The 22,269-nt window shown below is 38.3% G+C and overlaps 1 long non-coding RNA gene across 1 annotated transcript in view; it reads left to right on the plus strand.

Moving 5' to 3' along the window:
• The first annotated feature begins 538 nt into the window (after positions 1–538).
• Positions 539–22,269, plus strand: part of LOC121500520 — a 49,071-nt gene continuing 27,340 nt past the window's right edge. Inside the window, exons 1-2 of the long non-coding RNA XR_005990403.1 lie at positions 539–702; positions 2,590–2,697. This is a non-coding gene — a long non-coding RNA (uncharacterized LOC121500520). The remainder of the gene's footprint in view (positions 703–2,589; positions 2,698–22,269) is intronic.

Consider the following 22,269-nt stretch of genomic DNA (forward strand, 5'->3'; position numbering starts at 1 on the left):
TCTCCCAATTCTGTTTTTGTTTTGTTTGTTTGCTTAACACAAACGAGTTTATTGTCTCAAAGTTCTAGGGCCTAGAAGTGTGGAATCTAGGTGTTGGCAGCGTCAAATTTTCTCTGAAACCTGTATAGGAAAATCCTTCTGTGCCTTTTCCTAGCCTGTAGAGATGGCAGGCAAGCACATGGCCTTCTCCAGGGTGCACGCGTACATGCTGTGATGTGTACATGCTGTGTGTAACTTTCTGAGTGCTGACTCTTTTCCAAGACTTTTGGTTATCAACTTTGTTTCTGCCCCTCAATTTCCAAGGGTTCCCTGATTCCCCACTATTTACTGAGTCTTCTCTTTCACTACATTTCCTGGTATTTATATTGTTATGAAGTTTGTCTTTCTTCCTTGCTGTGAGTCTACTTTGTGGGCCTGACTTTGCAGCAGGTCCAACTGCTTGACTACCCAGACTTGAGTGGAGACAGGCACAGCTTGCCTGTGTGGCCTCTTCTCAAGAATGAACGAGATAAAATATGTAGAAGGACTTTGCAAATCAACACCAAGCTGCTTTGCGCTAGTTGAAAGAAGGTTCTTAAACACAGAAAATCCCCCTCAAACCATAATAACAAGACTCTCCTAAAGCCAAGAATGAACACATTAAGATTTGGCATATCACCTTGGAAAGATAGCCAACTCTGGACTAGATCATCTTTGGAACCGGTGAGAACTGCTGTTTTATAGTTTGCTAAATTTAGATCTGTGAGACATATCGAGCTAAAGGTTGAATGTTCTCTAAACTTAGAATCATTTCTGTAAATTATTTTTAAATTAGCTTCTTAGAATTCTAAGCAATTCTGGATGTTTCAGCCTAACAATATGTTTGTTACATCAGTGCAGAAATCACAAACAATGTGCTTACAAACATTAGTGTTAGTCTGCAACAGCCTTTAGAAACAGGAAAAAAAAAATATGACTTAAAGAATTAAGCCAGACACAGCAGTGCCTATCTCGAGTAAAGTCTTGGTATTAAAATTTCATATGCACAGGCAGAGATTTCTGCTCAGTGGAATTTGGAACTATTTTACAAATTTTATTTCTTTTGTACTCGAATTATTCCAACCAATTTCTGTTTTGTAAAACTTAGAGCTTACAGCATTGATATTTTCTGTAAAAGAAGAATGCTATTTTTAAGAATGTAACTCTTTTCTACTTTGTGGGAAGGTTTCAGAGATGGTAGTCAAGGGAACTGCTTATAGAAAATATTAAATGAATAAGAAAGTCTGACACTCCCAAGTATAATTATGGATATTATTACAATGCTGTATTAATACTAATTTTATGAATTTATAAATAGTAAGTTGTAAAATAAATAACTCCCAGAGATGAAAAGCACAGTATTGGGAATAGTCAATAATATAATAATTTTGTAAGGTGACAGATGGCAACTAAGTTTAACACAGTGAGCATTTTATAATCTATAGAATTGTTGAATCATTACATTAGACATCTGAAACCAGTATATGTTAACTATATTTAAGCTAAAAATCTTTATCTTTAAAAAAAAAGAGATTTATTTATTTATTTATTTATTTATTTATTTATTTATGAGAGACACACACAGAGACATAGACAGAGAGGTGAGACATAGGCAGAGGGAGAAGCAGACTCCATGCAGGGAGCCCAACGTGGGACTCGATCCCGGGACCCCAGGATCACGCCCTGAGCCAAAGGCAGATGCTTAACCACTGAGCCACCCAGGTGTTCCAAACTAAACACCTTTAAAAAGAGTTTGATTTTTTTTTCTAACTGATATGTTTTAAAGTACTCGTGAACATTGGTCTTCAGTTGAAAATGCACTCGAAATGCACACTAAGCTAAAGTTGTTTAAAAGGTTTTGAAATTTGGGGGCCAGTGAGGGTTGTGTTGTAAATACCTCTCATAGTGCAGATGTGACTTACACCTTTTGCATTGCTGCACTATTCATAAACTATAATCCTTTCTCGTGATAACAGTGTGTTGCTTCAAGCTTACTAAATAATAGTTGAAAACCTTTGAAGAGCTCATGAAATGTTTAGAATGTGCTCCACTAAAGATCTGTACACTTTTGGAAGCCCTGTGCTCTGTTCAGAATGGTCAAGGGGAGTGAGAGGATCACTGTGCTGACTGTGTCACATGCAAGTGTAAGGATACTTCAAATATTTATTTTAACTCCAAGCTTCAGCTAGTTCCCGTGCTATTCAGATTCTTGCAGCACTAAACCAGTTAAGCATGATTGATGGACTATACACATTTAAGGAGGCTATAACCAGCAGAGGTAATGCCACAGTCCTGAGCTGGGAAGCTTTTTCTAGAAAGGATTTGATAGTTAATATTTTTTTTTTATTTTAAAGGCCATATGATCTCCTTTGCAACCACTCGATTCCGCTGTCGTGGTGTGAAGTCAGCCATACACAGTGTGTAAATGAATTAGCTTCTCTGTGTACCAATTAAACTTTAAAAAAAGAGACAACAGGGCGGATTTGGGCTGTGGGTTGTGATTTGTTCACACCTGTTCTAAGCAGTAGCTTTGTCACTGCTTATAATTTTTTAACCTCTTTTCCTTCACAGAGAGGCTTCAGACCAACATAGAAGACTAGAGAGATGTTAATAATCATCGAAACTAAAGATGAGGCCTCCGACTTATTGCTGTAGCTGAAAGAGCTGCTTTGGGAGAGAGTAAGTGATTGCCTTTCTAATCCTATAGGCCTTATTCAGAACAAATCAATAGCTGAGGTGAGAAATTAAACTGAGACAAGGTGCCCCTCTCCTTGGATGAGTCTCAGAGCCTCTACTCTGCAGTATTACTGAGGAGTTGGCTCTACATGGATAGATTGTCTATGAACCAGAGATGTGAGCCAAAATCCAGGGAAAATGGGGACAGTTTCTAGGATTGAGGCATCACAGTGCTGAGTGGCTGATGACTCACACTCTTGGTCTCACCTTCCCCTCCTATGGCTTAAATGTAACCCCTTTCCTGCTTCTTTTCACAATCAGATAAAGAACAAAAGGGGTGGGGAGGGGTGGCTAAAACAAATAATAGAAGATATCTTGGAAGAATAAAGGGTGGAGTGGCAGAAATGGTACACACACCAAAAGAAAAGATTAGGAAATAGACAGTTTGAGACAAATCTGGCTCTAAGCAGAGATTCTGCATAAGTGGAATTATTTTGGGCACTACCACTTTTGCCTCCTTTTGCTCTACCCCAAGACTTTCAGCACCCAGGACATTAGTGCCAATTAATGGACCCCAATATCTTCTCCCGCCTTGGGCAGGGCTTGTACCTCCAGGCTTCTCTTCTCTTTCCCCTCTTTCCTCTCTTAGAAATTTTCAGATAATTTTCAGCTTCTAAAAGGAAAGGCAGTCATTTTTATACTAACATGGAATAATTAATCTGCAACTGATGGGATTCAGGAAGCGTAGCAAGACCATTTTAAGCAGGGTTGAGTTCCATGAAATCCCTTCAGTGACACCAAGGAAAACATGAGTGCTTGCTTTGGGGTCAGTTCAAGCAGTTGTTTCCAATTTTGGCTACAGAACCCCCCCCCCCACACACACACACACAAATTGTGAAACTCTTATAGCCCAAGAGTCATCTGCTTCTTTAGATTCCAAAGATCATCTTTCCTTGTAATATCCAAATATGGTGACTTGAGACTCCACCTCATCTCAGGATGAAAATATCCTTGATGTTCCTACAGACTTGAGGGGGATAGAAATCTTGATCGGCCCACTTAGCCATTTCCTTCTTAAACATCACTTGCCATACCTGGAGATTCCTTTCCTCTTGCTGGCCCAGTCTCCCCCATGGTGAACACCACCCTGATTTCTTCATTCCCTTATGAATAACTGGCAGTAATGGTCTTGTGTAAGGGCAGACTTTTTCCAAGGTTGGCAGTAATGGTGGGCTATTATAGGACAATACCATGTGGACATTAATTTAAATTTAAGTTTAGAGATTACAGTCTCAATAATCATTTATTCTTTTTTTTTTAAGATTTATTTATTTGAGAGAGAGAGAGAAAGGAAGAGAGTGTGTGTGCATGAGCAGGGGGAAGGGCAGAGGGAGCAGGAGAGAGAATCTCAAACAGACTGTGTGTTGAGTGGGAAGCCTGATACAGGGCTTAATCTTATGCTCTGAGATTATGACCTGAGCTGAAATCCAAAAGTTCAATGTTAACTGACTGAGCCACCCAGGTGCCCCTCGGTAGTCATTTCTGATAATAGGAGGTGAGCTTCCTCTTTTCTCAGGACCCCTACCTTGGCACTACATCTCTTCTTTCCTTCCTTCCTGGCTCATTCTCCCATGCCTGATTATTTCTGTTATTCCATGCCTCTTTATCTTCTCTTTCTACAGTATTTTTTCCATCTTTGGTACAGAGAAATTTCATTCTTTGTTTTTCAAACCCTCTTTTAAAGGCAGAAATGGGCTTTTTGTTCTCACAGATACACAAAAAGATTATCGAAGTAATTCTTTAAATATAGAGCTTTCTCTCAAATGTGAATTATGCCATCATCCTAGAATTAAAAAAAAAAAGATGCAATCAGTTCTTGTATGATGATAATAGCAATTTTAATTATTGACTCTCCAATAATCTAATCACAAATGCAATCATCTTTTTATTAGTTCTACTTTTTGAAATCTTCAGGATCTCGAAATCTTAAACAGTTCAACTGTTTTCCACTCACTTCTACAAGTTCTTACATATTTTGGTTTCCATGGCATTGCACTTGCTTGGCTTTTTAAAACTCATTGAGCATTTTCTCTTCTATTTCATTTCTTAGCTTTTTATTTCCTGGTAGGTTAAAAGGATTGTAGGTTAAAATATAAGCTCCAGGGGACACTTGGAAGGCTCAGTTGCTTAAGCCCCTGTCTCTTGATTTTGGCTCAGGTCATGATCTCAGGGTCGTAAGATCAAGCCCCATGGGAGGCTCCATGCTCAGTACAGTCCACTTGGGATTCTCTCTCTCCCTCTCCTTCTGGTCTTCCCACTGCTCCGTTGTGCTCCAGGGCTCTCTCTCTCTCTCTCTCTCTGAATAAATAAAATCTTAAAAAAATACAGGCTGCAGGGGATCCCTGGGTGGCTTAGCGGTTCGGTGCCTGCCTTAGGCCCAGGGTGTGATCCTGGAGTCCTGGTATCGAGTCCCGCTTCAGGCTCCCTGCATGGAGCCGCTTCTCCCTCTGCCTGGGTCTCTGCCATTCTCTCTCTCTCTCTCTCTCTCTCTCTCTCTGTCTATCATGAATAAGTTAAAAAAAAAATGCAGGCTGCAGTCTGAGAGTGTCAGATCAGTTCATGGAAGTCAGAGAGGGTCCTGATAGGTAAAATTATCAAACCCATTCTTTCATCTCTGACCACTCCCACATTAATTAATATGTACGACTAAGTGTATATCTGGCTATTTGTTTTATTTAACAAATGATAGGCTCTATTAATGCCTTTCATGCTTTACATCCTCTTCTTGTCTATTTGCCAGTGGTTATAAAGCATTTAGTCATTCAGGCTGGTAATACTGCATTATCATTGAAACATCTGTGCCCCTGTCCCTGAGATTCAGATGACAACGAGGGTCCTTGTCACATTTTATTCTCACTGTCCTCATTTCTGTCTCTTCCTTTCTATTTTCATTGCCAGCACCATGTTCCAGCCCTGCATTATCTTCATCTTCCCCAGTTACCCATGGAAATACCAAAGTCTTCTATTTTCCCAGTAGTGAGCAAATAGAGCAAATCCTTGAAACTCAGTGAACATAGTGTTGTTTTACTACAGAATTTTCCGTATCACACAATCATTCTGTCACTTTTGATACAATTGAATCCGATAAGTGTTTTTCATGGGATAAAGCAAAATTTATCCGAATTCCTCTCCCAATGGATTGGCCAGTCGAGAGTTGTGTCCTGGCTGGACTTCAGAAAGCTTGGTCTAGTGTGGAAGTGGACAGGGAGGACTCTGAGTTGCCAGATATTGGAATGAACTGAAAATAAAACAGGAATCTGGATGAACGTAAGCTATGGAACTTGCCTTGTGTGGGAGAGGGCTCCAACAGCAGGATGTGGTGGCAGATGGCCCTCTGCTCAAAGTCATACACATGTGCATGATGTTCTCTGGTGGCAAGGAACAGAAGTATAAATCAATTTAAAGAAAATGAGGATGATTTATAGGAACACATATGGCCGGAAACTGAAGTCAGAAACCCAACACGTATATGGCAGATTTAGGATCTCACTAACTTAATGTCATTTTACTACATTAATTCTATTAATAATTAATAAACACTGCCATTCACTGTTTTAGTCAATGAAGATGCAACAATAAATAAGACAGTCAAAGACTCTTCCTCTCTCATGGAACTATATTCTGGTGGGAGGAAGTAGATAACGAAACAGAAAATAACCTAATAACAGAGGAGGGGGTACAAGGAAGGAATGAAACACCAGCCAGTAGGGTAGAGAATGATTAGAAGAATCTTACTGTAGATTGGATGCTAAGGGGACAAGTACTCTTTAAGCGGAGTTCTGAGTAATGAGAAGAAGGAGCCAGCACGCATGGGAGTTAATCCTAGATAAAAGGAATAGGAAGCACAGCAGCCTGAGACATGAACAAAACCATCAGCAAAAGCAAAATACAAAATATAGTATGATTGGAGTGTAGGGAGTAACTGTGAGAATAGACAGAGATGAGATGTAAGAGAGAGGCAAATGGCAGAGGATTGGAGCCTTTTGGCAGGAGAACCATTTGTGAGTTTAGTTTAAATGGAAAACCATTGATAAGTTGTAAGGGGAGGACTGACACTCTGATTTTTTCACCTCCTTTCATGGCCCATAGCATTACTCTGGTAACAGTTCTGCTCATCACTGCTCATCTTCTCTATTTCCCTTCTCTTTATGAATGGCTGTATTTTTCACTCAAAGTTCCAGAAGAAACCAAGTAATTGACTACAATTATATAATTGTAATATTTTATATATTATATTCTTAATACGGTATATATTTTACATACACAAGATAATTATATTATATAAAATTATTTACTTTCTGATCTACAGAACATATTTTCCTTGAAAACAGGGATGATGGTTTATGTTAAATCAGACCAAGTTTTCTTGGCCCTAGATGCATGTCTGGCAACTGGGCTAAAAGAGATTAGCTCATGGTTTGTAGTCCTTGATGGAAGTGTCTTTGTGCATCTTTTTGGCAGCTCTGCAGATAATCTGCCCATATACATCTGGTGTAATGCTGTGAAATGTTGTGCTCATAGCATCTAAAACACCTGTTCCTTGTTACTTTCCTTGCTGAGAAATAAGCAGTTTACATTTTATCTTACCCACATACTTTTGATGTGTCTTAGAGATCCTGGATCAATCTACTCAGTCATAGGTTAATCTAACACCCATGGAATAAAAAGATGTCCCTAAAATACCAAGCAAGACATTGGAAAAGCCCAGAATAGAATCTGTGTATTCCATTTTCTATTTCAATAATTTTTATAATTGTGTCTGGGGTTGGAAAGTGAGTGGGAAAAATAAAATAATGCAACATGTCGGAAAACTAAACTGTAGGAATTGACTTTGGTTGGGGAAAGGCAGTGGTGAGGATAATTAAGGGGAAGTAGCATACTGAGAAAAAGAGACAATGGGATGCAAAATGATTATAAGAAGGAAGTGTCCAATGTAGAAAAGTAGACATTATGACCCATACACCATTTTGAAGTCAGTATAATCCCTCTAAAACTTAAGAGATTTTTTTATATGACCATATTTTAACTAGCTTGATTTCTTTGAAGGTCTTTCTCATGAAAGTGAGAAGTAATCAAGGATTTTATTGACTATGGTTCTCATCTGATTTAAGTGGCATGGCTTAACTCATCCATAATTGCCTGATGGTTTCCCAAAGGTGGTGGATGCAGAGTAGAGCAGGCTTATTGACCAAACGAGCATTAAGCCTTGAGTCAGCAACTGTCTAGGTCCTGTTGGATGATCAAACTCAGCAGAGCCTTGAGGATTCTCTTTTCTTCTTCTCTACTATGCTTTAAACATTTCTTCCTATAGGGCTTTGCTTTGAGGACTAAAGAAGCAGAATCCTTTGAGTGTTTACACTCTATAAAAAATATTATGTGTTTTATAGATATGATATGCTCTGGGCAGGAATTGGCAAGCTTCTTCTATAAAGAGTAATATATGTAAATATACTATTTACCATAGCATCAAAAAGAATAAATACTTAGGAACAAACTTAGTCAGAGGCAAAAGACTTGTATACTGAAAACTCTAAAATGTTCCTGGAGGAAGTTAAAGAAGATGGAAATAAATGGAAAGACATCCTATGTTCATGATTGGAAGACTTAATATTGTTAAAATGTCCATATTACTAAAAGTGACCTACAGAGTCAGTGCAATCCCTATAAAAATCCGGATGGCATTTTTTTTTCAGAAACAGAACAAAAAATCCTAAGATTTATATCGAATCTCAAAGGACATGAATAGCTAAACCAATCTTGAAAAGGAGAACAGAATTAAAGGCCTAATACTTCCTGATTTCATTACAAAACTATAGTATGAAAATAGGTAGAACTGATATATGGACAGACATAAACTAATGGAACAATACAAATCCCAGAAATAAGTCCTTACATGTATAGTCAAATGATCTTCAACAGAGTGCCAAGGCCACTCAGCGGGGAAAGCACAGTCTTCAACAAATGGTGTTGGAAAAACTGTATTTCTACATCCAAAAGATGGAATTAGACCTTACCTTCTACTATATACAAAAATAATTAAAACAGATATAAAGACCTAAAATATAAAACTCAAAGAAGAAAATATAGGAGAAAATCTTTATGATATTGCCTTTGGCAATAATTTCTTGGCTATGATACCAAAAGCACAGGTGAAAAGCAAAATAGTCAAATGGGTCTACATCAATCTTAAAAACATACCAAAGGAAGCAATCAACAGAGTGAAAAGGCAACCTACAGAATGAGAGAAATATTTGCAAATCATATATCTAATAAGGGGTTAAAATCTAGAATGTATAAAAAAACTGCAATTCAACAACAACAGCAATATAATGGGCAAACTTGAATTGACATTTCTCCAAAGAAAAAAATGCAAATCTCTAATAAGTTTGTGAAAAGATGCTAACATCACTAATCATCAGAACTGCAATAAGATATCACATCAGACCCATTAGGATGGCCATGAGAGAAAAACAGAACAAAACAAAAAGACGAAAAACAAAAAAAACCCACACACACACACACACAAAAATGAAAATAACCGGTGCTGGTGAGGATGAGGATAAGTGGAACCCTTGTGCACTTGGTGAGGTTATAAAATGGTATAACCATTATGGACAACAATATAGACAACAATTTAAGTTTCTCAAAAACTTAAAAATTGAACTATCATATGATCCAGCAGTTCTATTTCTGCATATAGAGCTACAGGAATTGAAAGAGTCTGAAAGAGATATTGATACACTCACATTCACTGGAGGATTATTCACAGTAGCCAAAGGGAAATGCAGCCCAAATGTCCATGGCTGTGTGGATTAAAAAAATATATGATATGTACATACAATGGCATATCATTCAGCCTTAAAAAAGGACATTTTGTCACATGCTAGAACATGGATTAATCTTAAGATCATTATGTTAAGTGAAATAAGCCAGTCACAAAGAGACAAATACTATATTACTCTACTCATATGAAATATCTAAGTTAGTTGAATTCATAGCAGTAGAAAGTAGAATGATTATTACCAAGACTAGGGAACACAAAATGGGGAGTTGGTGTTCAACAGATATAGAGTTTTGGTTTTTCTTTTTTTTTTTTTTCTTGAGAGAGAAAGAGAGTTTGCATATGAGTCGGGGGAGGGGTAGAGGGGCAGAAAATCTCAGGCAGACTCCCCACTAAGCGTGGAGCCTGACAGGGGCTCAATCTTATGACCCTGAGATCATAACCTGAGTCCAAACCAAGAGTTGGTCATTCAGCTGACTGAACCACCCAGGCACCCATAGAGTTTTGGTTTTTTAAGATAAAAAAATTCTAGAGACCTGTTGCATAGCCATGTAAATATATTTATCACTACTAAACCACCACTTAAAAATTTAAGAAGATAAATTTTGTGTGCCTTCTAAAAAATGTCTCCGTTTTACCTCTTTCTTGTAGTATATTTGATTTTATTTTTCAAGTAGGCTCCACACCAAATCTGGGGCTCAAACTCTGGTCCTTGCAGAGAAGCAAACATTTCTAAAGGAGAAGGGAAAAATGAAAGAAGAGTGCTTTCTGTGTTTCCCAGGGACCTTGGAGCAAGGCATTGTCTTGTAAAATCTCTTAAGTTGTGTTAGGGTTAAAAATGGGGCATTCGACTAAATATTCTGTATTCGGGAAGGAATTTTTTTTAAGATTTTATTTATTTATTCATGAGAGACACACACACACAGAGAGAGAGAGAGAGAGAGTCAGAGACACAGGCAGAGGGAGAAGCAGGCTCTACGCAGGGAGCCCGACGTAGGACTCGATCCCAGGATTCCAGGATCATGCCCTGGGCCAAAGGCAGGCGCCAAACCATTGAGCCACCCAGGGATCCCCTGTATTCGGGAAGGAATATTCTGGGGAGAAAGTACTTTGGGCCTGGGAGTTGGAGGAGGTAATGACTTGCTATTGAGAATGAAGTAAATAGAGAGAAAATGATTAAATGTGGCTTCTGTTTGCTAAGTCCCTGTAGTGTAAAGGGACGACGTGACTTTTCAATGTTGAAACAAATCATAATTTTAAAAAATATATGCAATTGGATTTTTCTTGGGTAGAGGTTGGTGATAGAGTCCTACGTACTCTAACAGAACTTCCTTTCAATTTTTCCTAATGAAAGTGGCTATTTTAACAAAGGTTGGGTTCCATAAGAAATATGTTGATAATTTTGGGGGGGGGGCAATATAGTTCAATCCCTTGTACGTTTTATTTGCCTAAATTGGATTGTAAAATCTTTGGCATGGAAACCAGATCTCTTATTTGCTCAGGAACAAAACTGTACAGATAGAGTGCCCTGTACATCATAGTTACCACAAACATAGCATTGGATGGACATAGTCATCCGAGGGAGGAGTTGAAAGTAATAGGATAAATAATATTTAAAAGAGACCTATAAAAGAAGATGTCAGTTTTAAAATGGAATCAAACTGGACTATCAGAGATGCTGCATCCCATTCCCATGGGACATCAAATAGTATGAAAGTGGTTCATTTCTTGTTTCCACCTTTTCTGCAATTACTTTTGATTGCCTTGGAGACATGTTACTATATATATATATATAGTAACTATACATATATATGTGTATATATATTGAATATTATGTGTCGTATATTGAATAGTACTTACTGCCCAGTGGCAAAAATATTCCTATTAATTTGTAACTTCTAACTGTGGATTTTTCTCGGATGTCAGGTCAAATTTCTCTGGAAATTTATGGGAGAAAAAGTTGTTACCTTGGTCGTTTAAAAACCCATATTTCTCTCATTTTCCCTAAATACAGCACTTGACACATCCTGGTCCACAGAGAGGGCTCCGGGATCCATCAGATTTCTCCATTACATAGAAAGGACCCCTTTAGGATAAAAAAAGGCACAGGCTTCACCCCATCAAAGTTTTGTGATTATGGGAAGCTCAGTGTTTGCACATATTAAAATGATCAGTATTTTCATAAATGAATACATGCAAATTGCACTGCCATAAATATTATTTTAAGGCTCTTATATACCACCACAAATATTCCTTGAGAGTAAATTCCTGGAGATGGAATTTTTTTGATAACATCTTTTTATGCATATTGCCGACTTCCTCAGAATGGTTGTACCAATAGATTCTCAACATTATTGTAGGGATGTGGTTGCTTCTCAGAAAATATTCCCTCTACTTCTAGCATAACAATTAATCCAGACTAGTTAGTTTTGAAACAATGGTACAGTTCTCTGGTGAAGCCACACATTCGGTACTTTGATGCCTGTTTTTTTTTTTTTTTTAAACTTTTATTTATTTATGATAGTCACAGAGAGAGAGAGAGAGGCAGAGACGCAGGCGGAGGAAGAAGCAGGCTCCATGCACCGGGAGCCTGATGTGGGATTCGATCCTCGGTCTCCAGGATCGCGCCCCGGGCCAAAGGCAGGCGCCAAACCGCTGCGCCACCCAGGGATCCCTGATGCCTGTTAAGTAGGCACACTGAAGCTCCCATGGCAGAAGCAGGGGACAATTTATGAAATGGTGCCCCAGTGGTCCTCAAAATCTTCTTCTGCTTAAACAGATTGGTCCACTGAATTAGAAAGGCGATTTATTAAATGTACCTTCTTATGAAGAAGGTATCTTGGAGAGGTAGAGAGCGTAGCTTTAGCAAAAACAGTGCAATGAACACTGTGGTCTTCAAAGATACCATGGAACTTACTTCATGACTAATTTAGACACCCAGTCAATAACTTTTTTGTGCATTGCATTGGCAGGAACTATGCTAGGAGTTTAGAGTATAGGCAAGAGTAAAACATTCACTTTGACTTAAGAGCTCGCAGCCGCATGGGGTATGACATGTGAAGAGTGGTAGCTGGTGACACTTGGGGACCTGGCCACAGAATCCTCACCCCATGTGTTAGGCTCTTGCCTGCACATACGACCTGGTGGAAATGTGCTCTGTGCTCTTGTGAGCACAGAAAAAAAAGGGAAACATCAGGTGCCTTATATACTGTTTACCTCTTCTCCATGGCCAGCTATTAGAAAGACTGATGGTAGTCATTTAGCATTCTTTTCCATTAAAAACTGGTACATATGGACACCTATGTCAATTAAGTCTCAAATGTCAAATATTTCTGCAGATCTATGAAAAAACAGCACCAAATAGCAGAATGACTGTGATCACAAAATCCCTAATAAGAGCAAAGAATGAGGAGAATTTTGTCTTTAGCCAAAAGACCAATTTGCCTCTTGCTACTCACATCTTCTCTTTGAAAATCAGCACCATATTTTTTAGGGGCTTTAATCCATGATTACTGATTTTGGATTGTCAATAAAAGCTAGATTTAAAGCAAAAGGAATAATTTCCCCGATCCCATAGTGATTTAGAATACACGGGCTTGAACAGAACATTTTCAGGTAGCTGCGGGTCTTTCAAGGGTTTCTTTTCCTTAGCATCTTTGCCCTGAACACATCTTGTCGGAATGGCACGCTAATTAGAATGTTTACAACATGGTGCTAAAGTGATAAAACAGAACTCAAAATTACAGTTATGCCTCGATAACATCTGTGTTAAAATATGTACGCATGTGAGAAAACCTGGAAGGGAATAACCCTAAGGTAAAATTACTTATTATGTAGAGGCAGGAAATTGACGTGATTTATTTTTCACCTTTAAAACTTTTTTAATATTGCCATCCAGACTGCCTCTATCATTTTGAAAGTTTCATGATAATAACATCAACAGTAAACACTTTATCTGAGAGAGGATCAAAGTTATCACCAAGCCCTGCCAAGGTTGTGCTCTGATTTTGAAATTCCTCTGGTCAGTGAAATCATAAACAAAACTATGAGCAGCTGGCATGGGGTGGCCGGCTTTTACATTTGCAAGAAAGGAAATGTATCCACTGTGCACAGTCACAATCTTTTTCAAAAAGAAAACCATTTCAACACCAGAAAACTATATTTAATGAAGCGCAGAGGCTTCACTGGAGTGTGAGTGCTGAGCACAAATAATCACCGAGTGCCTGAGGGGACTGTCTTTTGGTGCTGTGGTGGCTAAACCCCAACACTCCATCTAAACTCTTGGGGCCAGTAGGGTTTTACCAATGCCTCCTGTAAACAACGCTGTCAGTTGCATGTGACTGGGTGATGGGCACTTGAGGGGGGCACTTGGCAGGATGAGCACTGGGTGTTATGCTATATGTTGGCAAATTGAACTCCAATAAAAAATAATTAAAAAAAAGAAACACTCCTTTCATCTCCTTTTTCTTTCCTACTAGTGTTCTTTTTCATTTTAAAAATTAACAATCCATCCTGTTTCCAGTTGTAGGATGGAATCCAAATTTAGTAGAAGTCAGTTATGTTATGGTATTCCCCATAGCTGTTCATATATACATGTACGCATACACACACCACCCACAGACATGTGGCCTAACGTGACTGAATGGGAAGATTCATAGATTTTATATGTAGGGTGATCAGCGACTGTATGTCTCGGTCTGTCTGACAGTCTTTGTTTATGCTCATTTTCTTGGTGTGGCTCTTCATAGTTCCTCCTTCATTGTTAAAAGCCTGGTGGTTTAGGAAACAAATCATATGTTCATCCTTACAGTGAACCATACTTGGGGAGATATTTTCTTTTTTTTTTCTCTCCCACTAAATATAAACAAAAATTATGTAGTCTGGCTTACAGTTAGTTATCTTGAAATCTGAGGGACACCTGTTTTAGATGATTCTGACCCTGAGATCTGAGAAGTCAAGGGAAGAATGTTAAAGAACTCAATATTTGATGACACCGTTGAGTTGCTGATTTTTATAAAGCCTGGATCCTACCCGCCCCCCCGCCCCCGGACTTGTATGAATCAACAAACAGTATTCATGTGTATGACAGCTTAGCCTGTTACTCTTTTACTTGAGACCAGATGACCCTAGTGATATATATCCCCATGAAGAAGTTCTAACCTCTTTCTATAACAAATCTCCATGTGATTCATATAAATCTCCATGTGATACATGCATGTCAGATAAGATACGTTTCCTTTCCTTTTTTTTTTTTAAAGGTTTTATTTATTTATTCCGAGACAGAGAGAGAGAGAGAGAGAGAAGAGAGAGAGAGAGAGAGAGAGAGGCAAAGACACAGGCAGAGGGAGAAGCAGGCTCCATGCAGGGAGCCCCATGTGGGACTCAATCCTGGGACTCCAGGATCACACCCTGGGCTGAAGGCAGGCGCTAAACCGATGAGCCACCCAGGGAAGGATACATTTTCTTTTGGAATATTCATGCCCTTGTAAGAACTTAGCTAGTTCTATAGAAAGCACTGTATTTTCCCAAAAGAAACAACAATTTCCTATCATTAAAGACAAATGGAAAACTCCTAAAGCAATACTTCTCAAACTTCACTGTGCATAAGAATATGAAAATCTTGTTAAAACGCAGATTCTGATCAGTAGGTCTGGGTGGGGTCTGAGAGTTTGCATTTTTAAAGAGCTCCCAGATAAAGTTAATGCTGCCTGCACCACTGACCACACTCAGTCTAACAAGGTCCTAGAGGACTTGCAGTTTTAAAATATTAATATCATTTAATAATCTCTGTGGATTTTAGCCTCCTAAATTAAGAATTATTTGGCCTCCTGGTTTCCTTTCAATTCACAAAATCTGTTTAGCTATGTTTCTAGTAGATAATTTCCCAAGGCTGTCCAAAATAGACAGATGTTTGATGGCAGGCCTGGAAGATACGTGGGAGATATTATTAGTTGGAATAAATATTCCTGTTTGTTTAGGATATAAAAGAATATTGACTTTTTTTTCCTGAAAAAAAAGAATTTGAAAGACTCTCATTCTGACTTTTTGCTTGTTGGACAATAGAGTGTAGTATAAACTAGTGGGCTGATCCCTCTCCTCAGACCGGATTCTGGATGACAATGAGACCCTGTCACATCATTTCACCGTGCTGAGCGTCTTTTTCTTATCTTTAACCATGTTTAAGTCAGATCATTTCCAAATTGCATTTCAGAACTAAAGCTCTGCAAACACAATAAACAACTTTCTGTCGGTGGTTTCTAAACCATTTGAGACCATGACCGTTGTGGCAAGACCAGCTCTTTAACCATGGAATGGTCCCTTCAGTCCTCTGGCTTCAATGTCTGCAGCCCAAACCAGTGTGGATGCACCTAATTCCCAGTGATTGGCTTGTGAAGCCGGGAGGTTTCTTGTGTCAGCAAGACCAGTGATCCCCAAATTCCAGTATGCATCAGATGCACCCTGAGGCTTGTTAAAACAGGATTTCCTGGGTCCCGCCCTCAGGGTGTCTGATTCATTAAGTCTGGGGTGGGGCCTGAGAATTTGCATTTTAAGTCCTCAAGGTAATCCTGATGCTCCTGGTCCGTGGACCACTGAGCAAAGCTGTAAACCGCAATGGAAAACCTCAAGTTCTTCCTCTCTTCACAACTCCTCTATAAATGCTCAGGGTTCCATAGGTGGGGGCCTGTGTGTGTCCTGGAAGCCCCCACACTGTCTCTCTTGGGGGCTGCATCATGGGTCAATTGTGTATACCCATGCCTCTTCTTGTTCAGTGGATTTTCAAGTAACTTTTAAGGACACAACTTTTTTTTTTTTTTTTTAAGATTTTATTTATTTATTCATGAGAGAGAGAGAGAGAGAGAGAGAGAGAGAGAGAGAGACAGGCAGAGGGAGAAGCAGGCTCCATGCAGGGAGCCCAATGTGGGAGTTGATCCTGGAACTTCAGGATCACACCCTGGGCTGAAGGCAGGCGCTAAACCACTGAGCCACCCAGGGATTCCCAAGGACACAACTTTTAAAAACAGAAAAAAGTATCACAATGAACATGCAAATTACTTTCAATTTTCCCACAAGGGGTAAGAAAATATTACATGTTGATGTATTTTCTCTCGGTTTTTCTTTTCTTTTTGGAATTATGCTATTTATATCATCTGGACCCCTGGTTAGTTTTCTTTCCTCTTCACACTACAGCACGATTGCATTCTAATTTATTTGAAATCATGATATTAAATGGTTTCATAATACTTTGACGTAATTATTGGTATGGTTTAACTATGTGTCTATCCTATTATGGAAGATCCGTTTCAGATTTTTCATGATTTTAAATGCCCAAATGGCATATAGCTTTACCCATAACTGATGACTCTCTTAAGATGTCACTTAGGATGAAAGTGAAGTTACTGGCCCAAATTTGAGTGTTTTTAAAGTTGGTAACTCCTGCTGAATATTTTCCATGCGGGCACCACCAAAATATTCTTCCCTGCGTAATACAGGAGAAATCTTTCATTTCTCACTCCCAGTGAGTTTTCTCTTAAAAATCTTTGCCAGTTTTAATAGTGAAATTTTGCTTGCCTTTATTGCTTTAAATTTATATATCCTTGGTTTTCCTAAAATGTAAACCTTTTTGTTTGTTTCTTGGGCATTTCTATTTTTATTACTTTGATTGTCAGTTTCTATATATCTGTTTTTTAAAAAAGATTTCATTTATCTTTTCAGGCTGTATATGCCTTCTGGGGAAAAAATAGAATTAACATTAAACAAAAAGAGAAAAAACACTCCTAATCCAACAATACAAAATTAACCACTCTTAACATGCTGCCAGACATTTTTCTTTGCATATGTGTATACATTTGTCTGCATTCATTCATATATTTTGCTTACAAACATGAGCAATATTTTTAGGAGTTGTTTGCCAAAGTGACGTTACACTTTACATATAGTTTATATTCTATCTAAATGTTAAAAACATATTATAAACATATTTTAATTTTTTTAACCATTTATTTATCTCAGAGAGAGAGAGAGAGCATGAGTAGGAGGGGAGGGAAGGAGGGGTGGAGGGAGAGAGAGAAGCAGTCTCCCCAATGCAGGGAGCCAACAGGGTCATAAGACAGGGTGAGACAGGGTCATGAGACATGAGACAGGGTCCCAGGACTCTGAGATCATGACCTGAGCCAAAGGCAGATGCTTAACCTACTGAGCCACCCAGGTGCCCCAAACATTTTAATTTTTAAAAAATATAACTAAAATATCATTTCAATGTACTGAATATAATTTAATGTTTTATATACATACTATGCCAAACCCATTCTCTATTTAAATCATCATTTATAATGGGAACATGTTAATTATGATTAGGAAAAAGTTCTAGAAATAGAATTTCTGCCCATATACACATATATTTATTTTTCTCTTGATTATAAGTAGGATTTTCTAAAATTTAATGTTACAGAAAAGATATGCTACTCTATATTACTAATATTAAGTTCTTAAAAACAGATTATAGTTAGCATACTGCTGCGTGATTTACTTTTTATCTTTCCACTTATCATATATTGGACAACTTTCCCATTGATGTACTCATTATATCTTCATTTAATAGTGGCTGCCTGCAATTCCATCTTATGGATGAACTAAAGTTTAATTTAACACTTCCTCTACTGAGAGTTGTTGAAACTGTTATCACATCTAGTCCCTTATGTATCTATGCACATTTATGAATATTTCTTTTTTTTTAAGATTTTATTTATTTATTCATGAGAGACACACAGAGAGAGGTAGAGACACCAGTGGAGGGAGAAGCAGGCTCCCTGCAGGAAGCCAGATGTGGGACTCAATCCCAGGACCCTGGGATCATGACCTGAGCCAAAGGCAGATGCTCAACCACTGAGCCACCCAGGCGTCCCTGTGAGTATTTCTTTTAGAGAAACAGATAGAAGAGGGGGAATGACCAGTCATAAACATTTTAAATAGTAAATGCATATTTCCAAACTGTCCTTCAGAAAGTTTTACAAGTTATGTTCATGTTAATAGTGTATTAGAATGCCCGTTTTCATATGATGTGTGGACACTTAAAAGCTCTGACTCTATGTTGCTCAATGATTTGTTTTTGTTTTTGTTTTTTTAAGATTTTATTTATTTATTCATGAGAAACACAGAGAGAGAGAGAGAGAGAGAGAGAGGGAGGCAGAGACGCAGGCAGAGGGAGAAGCAGGCTCCATGCAGGAAGCCTGATGTGGGACTCGATCCCGGGTTTCCAGGATCAGGCCCTGGGCCAAAAACAACGCTAAACTGCTGAGCTGCCTGGGCTGCCCTTGCTCAACAATTTGAATCAAACTTAGGAAATTTGAATCAGCCTAGGTTCCCTTTACCAATACAACAATGAAGAAAAGAAAATAACAGAAGGAAGCCGAAAAGAACATTAAAAGATGAGAAAAGGAAAACTTTGCCATTTTTTTCTTTCATAATTATAAACTTAATGTTTATGCAATTTTGATTAGTAGTAAAAATGATTATGTTTCATTTTACATGTAATTCCTACACAGAAAAATACTATGGAAATGATATTGCATATTTTATTTCTGAGTGACTGATCCATTAACAGTTACCCTTTGCCCGTCTTCCTCCTGAAGTGCTGATGTCATTCTTACAGATATAAAGGAGCTCTTTGAAGCTTAAAGTCTGTAAATCACTAGTATTGCAGCCTGTGATAGACTCCTAACAAGTAAAAAAATATATTTTTATTACACATATATTAGAGTAGATATTTATTAATAAATTATTTCTAAAAAAGCTGATTGAGACACACTTTGAAGTGAGCCCATTGGTCCATCTTTCATGTCAGCAATGCGTTCCCAGTAAATAGGAGCCACAGAGGTGTTCTGAAGCTTCAGAGAAAGAGAGTAGCAAGATACAGAATGCAGTGATCAAAAAGCGTGGGGCAAACTCTTTTAAAAACAGAACACATTGAGATGATTCAGTGCAAGGTAGGGTGTAAGAATAGGTTATATTAGTTGCTTCCTCTTGCTGATCCATTCTTTTAGCTAATCATATCTTGACTGCCCAGCATGTAACAAGAGCCATGCTAGTCACTCATACACCATGAAAGTGTAAAGATATTAGATGACTTGCCCCAGAGTGGCATGGATCTTAACAGTGTAATGACATCTAATTAATGAAATGCTGTTTAGGGTTCAGATCAGCTGTGATAAGGCCTGGCTAACAGAAAGGATTACTCCGTTTGATGCTAACTGGTCCTGTTGTTTTATTCTTTCTTTCTTTCTTTCTTTCTTTCTTTCTTTCTTTCTTTCTTTCTTTCTTTCTTTCTTCCTTCCTTCCTTCCTTCCTTTCTTTCTTTCTTTCTTTCTTTCTTTCTTTCTTTCTTTCTTTCTTTCTTTTTCTTGCTTTCTTCTTTCTTTTCTTTCTTTCTTTCTTTCTTTCTTTCTTTCTTTCTTTCTTTCTCTTTCTTTCTTTTTTTTCTTTCTTTCTTCCTTTCTTCTTTCTTTCTTTCTTTCTTTCTTTCTTTCTTTTTTTAAAAAAATTGTTTTTATTTATTCATGAGAGACATACAGAGAGAGGCAGAGACATAGGCAGAGGGAGAAGCAGGCTCCCCAAGGGGAGCCCAATGTGGGACTCAATCCCAGGACCCTGGGATCATGACCTGAGCCGAAGGCAGATGTGCAACAAGTGAGCCACCCAGGCGTCTCCCTCCATATTTCAAAGAACAGAAAAATGCATTATGTATTCATGGCCTTCAGAGTTCTTAAAGACCATAGTAGTGTCATATAATTAAATGTAAGTACTGTTTAAAGGAAGACTAAAATAACACATCAGGCTAGTGGTCACGATTGGCTTTGGCCTTCCAAGTTTTGGGGATAGTGTGTGATCCCTGTTGTATGAGATAAATTCACGTTGCAAACATTAACTTCAGATGGAAGTTGTCACATGTGCTCCTTTGTTCCTGTTGCATTAGCATTTATGAAGAATTGGATCACATGTTCGTTTGGAAAACAAAACAAGACAAACCCCAGTAAATTTGTTAAATAAAATTAAGTCATCTGAATTATGAACACTCTAATATTTTCCCTTTGATGTTTACGTGTTTGAGGCCTGAAGTATAGTATTTATTTGCAATGGTTCTTTATTTTGAAAAATATATCTATTGTTTGCCATCCTTTGAAATTTCAAAAGGCCAATCACAAATTATAATTTATCAGATGAAATAACATGGGGATATTTGACAAAAATCAGTGGATTTGATGACCTTTGATGAAGCCTGCAGCTATGAGATAATATAGAAAAAATATCTCTGGGAAAAAAACCCAGTGGACGAGTTCAAAAAATAGCGCTCAACATTCAAGCAAATACATTTTATTTTTTAAATGGATGTCAATGCTTTAGAGAAGTCTTGTTTGCAAAAGCAGATTCTTTTTAAGGTGAAATGATAAATTAAAGACTTCAGAAATTCATCATCACACATTTTCTCTGGAACCAACAAACAGAAATAGTCTATTTTCTTTCATTAAAATTGATTTGATTTTAATTTTGACAGTCACTGGAAGTTAATCTATCATCTTTACTTTTGACTGGGAAGCAAGAAAATGGGTTCTGTGAATAGGATTTTTCTATGATTTGGGTGGTTGTCATTACTAGAAGGATTTTTGCAAATAATAGATGCCGAACTTGGCTTGACTCCTCATTTCCAGCCCTCTTTGCTTCTTTTGTATCGAATTGCTAATAACTAGCTTCATCTTTTGTCACCAAAACAGAATGGCTTTTTTGTTTGCCCACAGAACTGTATTGCTCAGTGTTGGGCAATGAGTTATCACAAGATGATAATCCACTTCTCTGGAAACAGGTCTGTGAATCCACAAGCACTTCCACAAATAACAGACTGCAAGCTTTTGAGCAGACACTTTTATACCCCTTTTGAAAGCTGTTTATTAAATCTAGGGAGAAACTGGCTGACTGGGAGAAAGCTACACCAAAATAGGCCTAGTTCCCTGATGGCAGAAGCGTTTTCTCCTGCCTCGGAGGGAATAGTCCATGAGAAACCTGATAACTCGTATGCATTTTAGACAGCCTGTCCATACACGTATGGTTCCTTCCCGAGCCTTCTCTCATATTAAGGAAAGGATTTACAGAGCAACAGTGTAGGATCTTAAAAACAGAACTGATTAACGACAGATACTTTGTGTTCTCATTTGATGTCCCCACAAGGAAGTCATTTACCAAAAAATGCTGGATAATCATTTTTTATGTTTCCTTTGTCACTTGGGATGTCTATGCATGTACTTACTTGGATCTGTCGGGGGAGCAGAACCACTGTGAATTATGGGATAAGGGATTCATTACAGGAATTAGGGCTTCCACAGCGTGGTGTGGTGGGAGCTGGGCTGGTGCTAGGGATCAGGGTGGTGGGGGTAGTCGGAGGTTCAGTAAGTCAAAAGCCAAGCACAGTGGATGGTGAAGGGGAAGATCTTGGAGGCTTTGGGGAGTTGGGCCTCTATGTAGAGGCTGCCTCTGTGGATTCACTGCCACCAATTTGGTCAACAGTAGGGTCAGTTTGTAAAGAGTTGCTAGAAGCAGCGTGGAGGAGAGTGAGGATAACCTGGTACCTGCTGGCATCTCTGCGTCTTCTGTCCTCCCTTCTAATCATGACAACCTTCATTCAGAGAGTAGTGATGCTGCTTCACTTGTGCTTCCAGATCACATGGGCGTTCCTCCCTGGGCTTTAA

This window comes from Vulpes lagopus, chromosome 10, assembly GCF_018345385.1.
Source record: "Vulpes lagopus strain Blue_001 chromosome 10, ASM1834538v1, whole genome shotgun sequence".
NCBI classification, from domain to species: Eukaryota; Metazoa; Chordata; class Mammalia; order Carnivora; family Canidae; genus Vulpes; species Vulpes lagopus.